Genomic DNA, 9,896 nt, shown 5'->3' with positions numbered 1-9,896 from the left:
ATCAGGCGAGCGGCGGGGCCACCCCGGCCCGGGGCTCCGCCGCGTCCCGCCCCGGCCCCGCTGCCATAGGCTGCGGCACGCCCGGCCCCGCTCCCGGGGCCGCCGCCGGAGTGGCGGAGCGCCGCTGTCACTTGGGCCGCGCCGCTGCCCGCGGCGGGGGGCGGAGGCGGGAGCACCGGCCCGGCCCGGCGAGGCACGTTCCCGAAGTGCTGCTGCCCGGAGTTTGCTTCCCCGAAGGCGGGGCGGGCGCAGCCGGCGCTGCTGAGGAGGAGAGCGCGGCGCGGAGCCGGCGCAGTGAGTAACTTCCATGCCCCGCCGCGGTGCCGGGCGGCTCAGCCCCGCTCAGCCTTTCTCAGTGGCAGCCGCGCCGTGGGTCCCCGCGGGGGCTGCGGAGCCAGGTTGAGCCTCTCTGCGCGGGCAACAAGTACGGGAGAGGGACCGGGGCCAGGAGCCGCCGTGCGGGGCTGAGGTGGGAGCTTGGGAGTAGGGTCCCCGCCCTGGAGCCCCCGGCTCGGCGGCGGGGCTGAGCTCGGCGGCGCCTGCCCCTGCGGCGCGTCTCTGCGAGGCTGAGCTGTGGGCTCCGGGGCTGGAGAACCACTCGGAAAGCGCCTGGTTCTGGATCCCCCGATGCACCTTTGCTGCTCTCGTGTGGCTTCATTAAAGAAGCTCCTTCCTGGAAAGGAGTCAGATTACTGCGTGCGGGGGAGGCAGAGGAACAGCTGCGAGCGAACCCCTGCTGCAGGAGCGGGTTTCAGGTTGTGGGTTTTACAGCTGCGCCAGAGGAACTCGGGGCTGGCTGCGAAATGCCGCTGGAGTCCGTATGGTTGGCAGCTATTTCCAAACGTTCACTCTAGCCCTCGGTGCTCTGACCCACACTCCCTGGTTTCCCCACTCATTTGTTAGCTCTTAGCACTGAAAATGTGGTTAGAAAACTTTTTGTCTTTTATAGTTTTAACAAGGCATACTTGTTAAAATTATCATTGCTCTTGACGGAATCATACTATTTGGTCAACTAACTGAGAAAACCGTTCCTGGAGCTCTGGTAGTCCCTGGTGATTTTTCTTACAGTGTTCCTAATGCATAGTGCTGATTGTTTACTTCTCTAGGACTCTGTTAAGTACTTCTGAGCTTCCCTTAATTCCTCTTTTAATTACATGATATTAGAGGTTTGTTTTTTGTCTGTGTGTAAAGTAAAAAATGTCTGTTAGGGATTAGCTTTGGACTGTATTTGATAGTCTCTGGAAATACATTTCCAATCATAAATACTTTCGAATTTCTGTTCAAAAGAGAAACTGGTCTGAGCTGGACTCTCATTAAATAAGCACTTTGAATTACTGAATTTGGTTTTTTATTCTTCTACCCAGTTCTTCTGGCTTCATAATGCTTTATTCTAAGCTGCAATCCAGCAGCAGATCAAGGAGGCTTAGGAAGAAACATAAGATGGTTTTGGTTAGTGTCCCTACCATTTGGAAAATAAACATGTTAGTACCATATGCTGCCCCGACTTTATTGAAGCAAATTTTCTCAAAATGGAAACAAGCTATATCACTGTACTTGCTAGAACCATATGACTTAATAGGAGTATTTGTAATTACTTTATATATAATATATAATTTGTTTTATAATTACTAATTTTTTTCCTAATTATCAGATCACTGAGTAAGGAATCCTCTTTCCTGAACATAGTACAATATAAAATTATTAACTCCAGAGTCAGTAGGCTGCAAAGAACACTATTGTGCCCAAGTAGATTTTTTCAAAATAAAAAAAAAGTTGTAATATTATGTTTTAAAGTGCTTGTACTGTTGCAATTCTAAAATCGATGGATATTTTTAAAAGCTCGTAATTTTGCAATGAGAGTTTTCGGTACTAAATTTCTTCCTGTACTCACCCTTAACTTTGCTTAGTGACTTCAGCAAGAGGGAGCCCAGGGCCTTGGACGCAGGTCTGAGATTTGCAAACATGGTATCTTTTCCTAACACTACCCCCGAATTTTCTATTACCAAAACAACAACAAAAAAAAGCGCAACAATTTAGAGACAAAACTTTGGAAGAGGAATGTATGCTGGTGATTGGGTAGAAAAGGACTGTTCTTCTGAGACAGGTTAAAAAATAAGCTAACTAAAACCTGTCCTGCCAAAAACGGTGGCTTTGACATTGCAATGTTTGGCATTTGTTTGTTGTGCTCTCATGGAAGCGCTGATCACCTCAGTGAAAGTTTCTTTTTTTTTTAAGCCTTTACCCATACTGAGCAGCCTCAATCTTGGTATATAATTATGGGCCTGTATTACTGAAAAAACAGCAGAAGTTTGTTAGGTACTAGTTAAAACTGTATACGTGAAAATATGCTGAAATATCCCCTTCTTCCATCTCATTTTTCTGTACTTCTGAAGAATATTAATGTATTTGAAAGCAGCTGGGAAGAAGTTATACTAACAATATCAAAGTGAAATGTGTAAAGACACGATGTGTACTAGACATTGAATTAATATAAATTATTGCCTCGCATCAGCACAGGGTTGCTTGTTTAAAGAGCTACTAGACATTAAGAGCTGTAACTAATAAGAAAACAACATTAATTTGGTGTTAAAATGCTCCCTGGTATAAAAGGCACCAGAGGAAGCTGGTTGCCTATTTGATACAGCAGTGGCTTGTCTCTGATATTTGAAAATTTTGTTGATTTGGTTTGTAGAAGCATTTTTAATGTGATACCATTGAATTGCATGCTGCTTAATTGCTTTATTAGGTCAGTGGAGTTTGTCCTTTAGAAATTGTAGTGCCTTTTGAATATGAAAATGCTTTTAAATATTAGTATTAAGTTATGTAATTGATAGGTCGAGATTTCTATGGAACAATAAAAATTAATAATACTGTTGAGTGTGCTTTTTGTGGGTATTTTTGGTCCTAATTTTGTAGATGTTTGTGCTTGCATTTGCTTAATTTTAAACATCCAAGTATTTCTTTTGGAATTAGAGGGTCTGTTCCTAGGCTTAATGTTAAGCCTGCATGTAAATGTTTTCAGGGTCAGGATTTATGTTCGCAAAATTCATAGGCTAAACCTGTTGTGTTTTCATACTGACTGCTCTGTATTCTGCATGAGATGATGTAGGTGGCTGGCTGGGGACTGGTCTGCCCCTCGACACATGTGGAGATGCCCCCAGCCCTGCTGTTGTGTTGCAGGGGGTATCAGTGCTGTACCTAAGATGACCTCATCCTTGCAATGTGCTCTGCAATACTACAGATGTCTCTTTTATTTCCAGAGTACTTTGGTGATACCAGAGATGTCAATCCTTTATGTTCTCATAGATGCTTATTTCAACTGATGTCAGTTTCGCAAGTAATTTAGGGGCTGGAACAGGAGAGGAATCTCTTGCAGAGTCTCTCCTGCTGAGCTGTGTGTTAGATGGTGAACACAAAAACCAAAGTATGCAGCTGTTTGATATAAAGGCAGATAACTTGTGAACATGCAAGATTTCAAATTGTTTTGCATTTTTGCAGTTTTTTCCATCCAAATAGTGGGAACTATTTTTGACATGGAAACTTGGGTTAACACAGCTCAGTATTTGTAGTCTCATTTTTGCTTCAAGTAAGCAAATTGATATTGCTCTGGAGTTGTGGCATTTTGTTAAGAAAGTCTAGAATTTTCTTGCTGGCATCACAATGAACTGGACCAAATTGGGTAGGAAAGTAATTCTTAGATTATAAATGAGTCAGATCAGATACCTTATATGGAAGGTAATTTTTACTCAGGAAGAGTTGGTTTACTTTGGAATGGAGTGATAGATGTTTTATTTTGCCTGGCTGTTTTTACTTCCTTCCACAGAGAGGAATCCTTAAGTCATATTAGAATGGTTTGGGTAGAAAGGGACCTTACAGATCATCTGGTTTCAATCCCCCTGGGAAGGGACACCTGCCACTAGACCAGGTTGCTCAAAGCTTCATTTTGGAGGAGGTGATCTTTGAATATTAACCAGCTTTTTTGGGCTCCTCTTCCCTCAAGGGCGTTATCTCATTATGCTAAACCAAGCAGACCCCTGGAGAGGCCAGTCTGCTCCCCTGAAGCCCAGGGTACTGAGCCTGCCATGCTCCCTGCTCGCTGCCCTAAGGTTCTCAAACTCCACCATTCCAAGGTCACTGCAGCCAATGCTCCCCCTAGATTCACATTCCCTACCAGACTCTTTGTTGCTGAGAACAAGGTTCAGCATAGCACTTCTTCTTGTTGGCCCTTCTGTCACTTGGAAGAGGAAGTGTTTTTGTATTTCTTTGGAGAGATTTGACAAACTTAACCACTGTTTGATGGGCTGTACAGAATTTTTCAAAAGAACCCTTGTTTGCAGAACAAAAGGCAATTTACTCAAGTAGGATATCCAATATATGAACTGATCCAGTTTTAAAATGTTGTAAATGGTAGTAATAAGTAGTTCTAAATAATGAAGCAGAAGGAACAATGACTTATTTATCCTTTTTCTAGCATAGAGTACAATGAAAAGTGGTCCATGTTAAAGGAGAACCCATATGTTTCCAGGCAAAGGGAGGCACACAGTAGTTGCAGAAAGGCAAACCAGGACTTTTGGATTGTGTTGCCTGGAATGGTGTAGTGCTGTCAGATACTATTCTGCGCAGTGTGGAAAAATGAGCTACAAGCTTCCTACTTCTGCTTTGTACATTCCTTGCAGTGGGAGCGATTTTGAAGTGTGATACAGGCTGTGTTCCCCAGCCCCCGAGATCACACTACCACTGCATGTTCCCATGACCTTCTCTGAGGAGGTTGCACAAGCCCAGTGGAAGATGTCAGGATGCTGGCATTATGCATTCCCAGGGGCTGGCTCTTCAGAAAACAGTTGGTAATAAGCACAGTTTATTATTGGGTTCAAGTCAGTGTTCTTAAATGCTGGCACTTCTGTTGACTCTTGCAGTTGTACTCATTGTGTAGATTTTTGTTACATTCTTCGCATGCAATTTTTGCTTGAATCTGCGCTGTCTGCCACAGACAACCCTCTCTTAATGCAGTGTCATTGTTAAAAACTGTGACCCCAAAAGACCAAAGAATACTGGTGATGAAGGATTTTAAGCTCTTACCTTCCTGTGGCTTTCTTTGTTCTTCACATTGGTGCTAATCCTTGTTTCTGAATTCATAGATAGGAAGAAGAAAGCTGGTGCAGCAGAGGTTTTTGGCACAACAGAAGAAAATTGAAATTCAAACAAAGCTAATGGAGGCTGACTTGTGTACTGAAACCAGTTCGTGGAAAGCGATTTTCCATGGTTGCTGTCTTGTGCTTGGACAAGCTGTCGTGTTCTGCCACAGGAATGTTGTGTTTACTTTGAAAGGACCAACCCAGGAGGCTTTTCTTGTGATACAAAGCAACGTTTCAGAATCCAGACATGTCGTGATTCTTCTGGCCATCGAGTTTTGGTTGGCTTTCCTGAACGAGGTCTAAATTTTAAAAAAACAAATAAAGCTTGCCTGGTATCAGTGAGCCACCTTTGTTGGTGCATTTTACTTTGTCATGAAGTGAAAGTGCTTTTGTCTGCGTACCTCATAGTCCCCAGATGAAATGAGCTGTATCATAGTGGCAATAGGATAGAGCCTCTAGTGGGGGGTTCTGTGGCTATGGCCATTTCATCCAAATAATTCTTCGAATTGACCAGCAAAACCAAAACAACAAAGAGAAAGCCCATTACCCCTACAAGGCTCTTAAGCTAACCATATTCTGACTTCCAACACAGCTGGTTCAGTAAGAGCCTGTGCAGAGCAGCACCTTCGAAGCCCATCTTACGGCCAAGTAGCCTCCATTTAGAGCAAGTCACATTTTAAGGAGGATGCTGGAGACATTAATATCTGGATGTGCCTCATGGATAGTGCACTGAATATCTACAGTAGATTAAATACTTAAATATGGATCTTATTAAGTTGTCTCTACATGTTTGGAGCTTAAAAGTTACAGAAAAAACCCAAACGAGTTGCTACTATTGCCAGTTCATGTAGAGGAGGATTCCTTACTCTTACTTCCAAGTTCACGCGTTTATGTACCTGTGGCCCACCCTTCTTTGTCTTTTGGTCTCTTCTTACTGGATCTATTGCCCTGCCCCATGTAATTTTCTCTTACATTGGTGTTTTAAATCGAGTTGACATTTGTTTATAACCAGAACGAATTAAGTGTAAATGAAGGCTGATCGATGCATCACAAGACTGCATAGATCCTGATGTGTTGTGTAAGCGTTCTGGTCGTGTTCAAAGAGTTTGCCATAAACCCCATCCCGATCGTGCGTCTCTAAGCACCTTGGCACAGTGCGTGTGCACCACGGCTCTCAGCCAAACCTATGCTGCTCCGTGGGGGCTGCCCCAACTCTGAATTGAAGTAATTGTTTTTTAAATTTCTCAAAATACTTTTTTCAGTCAGGCTTCTTCCGGAGCAGATTGATGAGGGTTTCCTTCTGTCTGGCCTCTTTTTCCTGTTTTTATGTCTTGTTTGCTCTAGTGCAGTTTTCTCAGCCTTTTATTGTTACTGACAGAAGCTAATGAAGGCTCACCCAGTGAATTAGTAAAATAGTTCTTTCCTGCCTTTATGTTAATTAAAAATTAGTACAAGTCAATTCCTGGACTATTTTTACAATTAGTCCATTGCTAAGCTGTCATTTCTGCTTCAAATGAAGATTGAAGGTTTAAAATTCACAGGGTTTCCTGCCTAGTATTAAACCAGTATTGAATGCCTTCAGATTTAGGTTCGCTTCTTAACTATTTTAATTCCTTTTAGATGTTAAAGGTACAGCTAGGTTCATCCAGATTCGATTAGGCTAAAAACACAGATACGTTTGTGTATTTGTGGATCTATCATGCATTTCATGCAAATGTCTTAAAACTGTGTAAGTTAGGTCTGTACATACACATAACAAAACTTCATAAGAATTCCGTGACAGCTGTCAAATGTGTTTCCTTTTGAAACCACTAATAAAAAAGGTACCTTTCTACTTTGTCCGGCAAAGTAACTACTCTTTATTCCTGTTATCTGGGGGGTGGCTCAGCATGTCTGTTCAGCACTAATACTTTTATATTCTATAGCTGGAAGTGGCATGAGCTGAATTGGGCTTTACTACATGTACAGCAGCATATATACCTGTCGTGGTGTATTTATACAGTGTTGGAATGATCCTGCATAAATAATCCTGATGGATTTAGTTGCGTGGAGGGTTTTTTCCCCATTTTGAAATCTCTTTTGACTGTAGCTGCTTACTTATCTATTGAATGTGGCTCCCCTGCTTTTTTGCAGGGAAAATAACTTTGCAGTGAAGCAAAAGTGAAGGTGATTTAGTGGTGGTATAAAGGAGAATCAGCAGCACAGCTTGTCTGAGCACTTGACCTGAGATGTCTTGCCGTGTAAGCAGAAAAAGAGAATCTATGGGAAAATTAACACTAAAGTAAGTGGTAACACAAGATTTTGGGTTACTGGAGTGTGAAATGAAAACTGTTAACAGTCCTTTCTTCTGCAGTAAGGGATGTGTGCTGTTGACCAGAGAAATGTTGTAGAAGTGTAATGCTTTCCTAACTGATATTTCGAAAAGTTTGGAAAGCTGTGAAGCCAGGAAATGTTCCTAAGCATTGTGCTGTTATGAAGTTGAAGATGCTTGACTAGGAACTTTTTGGTACAGCTTGACTTGTTATCTTCTACAAACAATCAGATCTGGATTTCACAACAGGTGAAGCCTTTAAGTAAGCCTCAAGTTCAGTGAAGGCAACTTATTTCACACAGTAATGTTAACATTGTGCTGACATTTTTATTTTTGCCTCAAATTGTCAAAAAGGGAAAGAGTTTTGTTTTAGCTGATACTGACTTTGAGGATAAAGAGGATGTTTTGATCTAAAGTGTTCCTGTAGGTGAGTCTGTCTAAACCTGAAAACCTGCTTAGCAGGTTAAGTTGATATGCAGGAGAGAAGGGACTTCACTACAGTGCACCCAGGTATTAGGAGCAGTTGGTATCCTTTATATACCCTTTTTAAGGTGATGTATCACATGTTGAATCCTATTTAGCCATCCCTGTGGCTTGGCTGTACAGTCGAATCCACACTGGTGTCTCCATAGGGTTCTTTATGGGTATGAGAGTTCTTTTGTCTGCTTCTGCTACCGAGAAAGTCACTGAATTCAGCACAGTTATGATGATATGGTTGCAGAAAAGCAACCCTGATGGGCTTTCTTTGCTAAGGCTCAATAGCTGCTTGTACAGATCTGGTTAACATTCTGCTTGACACTGAGCTTTACGTGTATGTATGTATATATAAAACTAATTTCTGTGTGTAAAGAAATAAAACATCTTAAAAAGGGAAAAAACAAACCCTATAGTTTGTTTTCTTTCTTTCTTTTTTGCTTTTCAGATCTTAGAAATCCTTCCAGATTTAGCTCCAACATTAAGTATTTTTATGGAAGAATGGAGTATAAATATGGAGTGAAAGACATTACAAAATCTGAGCCAGTATGTTTTTACCAATTTAATTATTGTTCAGTTCTGTAGTTTTTACTTTTTAGTAGTAAAATAAATAGTCTTCTGATGCTTTCAGCAGTTATAGCAGTGAGGAGCTTCAATCATGCAGTGTTTAAATAAAGAGGAGTACTGTTAATTGTCAACACTGATTATAGAAAATGTCATGAGTTTATGTGTTCCATTGTGGGGATTTTCACCCCACACCAAGAGTTTGGAACACAGTAAATGGATGATGGAAAAATAGTAACCTTTGTAAGATAAAAGGAGTTATTTTCTTAATTTTCCAGCTGATGAGTAAACAAAAAAAGAAAGACACCAAGTTGCTTTTGCTATCATGATATATTTTTATTAGTCCACAAGTTGTTCTGTCCTTATTTAATAATAAACTTACCCAGTTTTCTGGCATAAAATTATCCTGCTTCTCAAATTTGGAATAAATTTGGAGCAATTAAAAAGTGGAGTAATCAAGCAATCATTTAATCAGGATTAAAACTGTATGTAAATATATTTTAGTATTCATCTATAAAATTACATTTAAATATAGTGATAACAGTCTTTATTAGAAAAAGTGCTTTGATTTAACATGAATTGACAAGGATTAGGATTTAATAATTGATTAATTACTGTTTCCTCTTCGAGGGGGGAAAATATTTTCACCAAAGGTTTTGCTTTTAATACTACCATCTTTTTTCCCAGATGTTCTTGAATACATTCTGCATTGTTTTAAAACAACTCTAATCTTTAATACGATTATCTGTAAATTTCCTTTGTTTACTGAGGGATTTTTTCAGATTATCAAATCATTTTATATACAAATCCTCCTTTCCTTGGTGCGTGCTGTAACTCTTCATTGCATGCCCGAGGCAGTGCCCCAAATGAAACCAAATGACATCAATTATTGATGATTACTCTGCCGCTGGGAAGTGAAATCAAGTCTCAGGTCTTAATTCAGGATTTGTTTCAAACACCGGGTAATGAGAGCAGGTGCAGGGAGACACCGGAGCAGACGCATTGATTTGCAGTGTAAGCATAGACAGGTGCCTTACCGAGTACACAGGATTGAGAAGACAAAATGGTTACAGCTGGAGTTGTCATTGCTTCTGAAGAGCTTGGGTGATGTGTTTTCCTGGTACCAACATACCAAAACGAGAGGAGCAATTTTTTTCTCATCATGGTGATAATATTTCATTACACTGGGGCATGTGATAGCACTTAACAGGAGGGGAGAGCCCCTCTGTCCCAGTTCTTCATCCCACCTAAATGTGGCCTGATTTGATTTGCTGTGACTCCATCAGGCTTCACAAGCTGAAACTGTACTCCTTGTTTCTCATGCACCAGTAACTGTTTTTCAGTGGGATTTCCTAAGTGTGAACTCAAGCAACCCAACAATGGAAATACGCTTATACATCCCTTATGGTACT

The 9,896-nt window shown here is 41.3% G+C and overlaps 1 protein-coding gene across 2 annotated transcripts in view; it reads left to right on the top strand.

Annotated features, from left to right (window-relative positions):
• Window positions 1-118: 118 nt before the first annotated feature.
• The window catches only part of LNX2 (ligand of numb-protein X 2), a 59,530-nt gene continuing 49,752 nt past the window's right edge, over window positions 119-9,896 (top strand). For both annotated transcript variants that reach the window (XM_032099493.1, XM_032099496.1), the window contains exon 1: window positions 119-294. The gene's annotated coding sequence lies outside the window, so the exon portion shown is untranslated. The remainder of the gene's footprint in view (window positions 295-9,896) is intronic.

This window comes from Corvus moneduloides, chromosome 2 (genome assembly GCF_009650955.1).
Source record: "Corvus moneduloides isolate bCorMon1 chromosome 2, bCorMon1.pri, whole genome shotgun sequence".
Classification (NCBI taxonomy): domain Eukaryota; kingdom Metazoa; phylum Chordata; class Aves; order Passeriformes; family Corvidae; genus Corvus; species Corvus moneduloides.
This window is presented reverse-complemented; position numbering and strand designations above follow the sequence as displayed.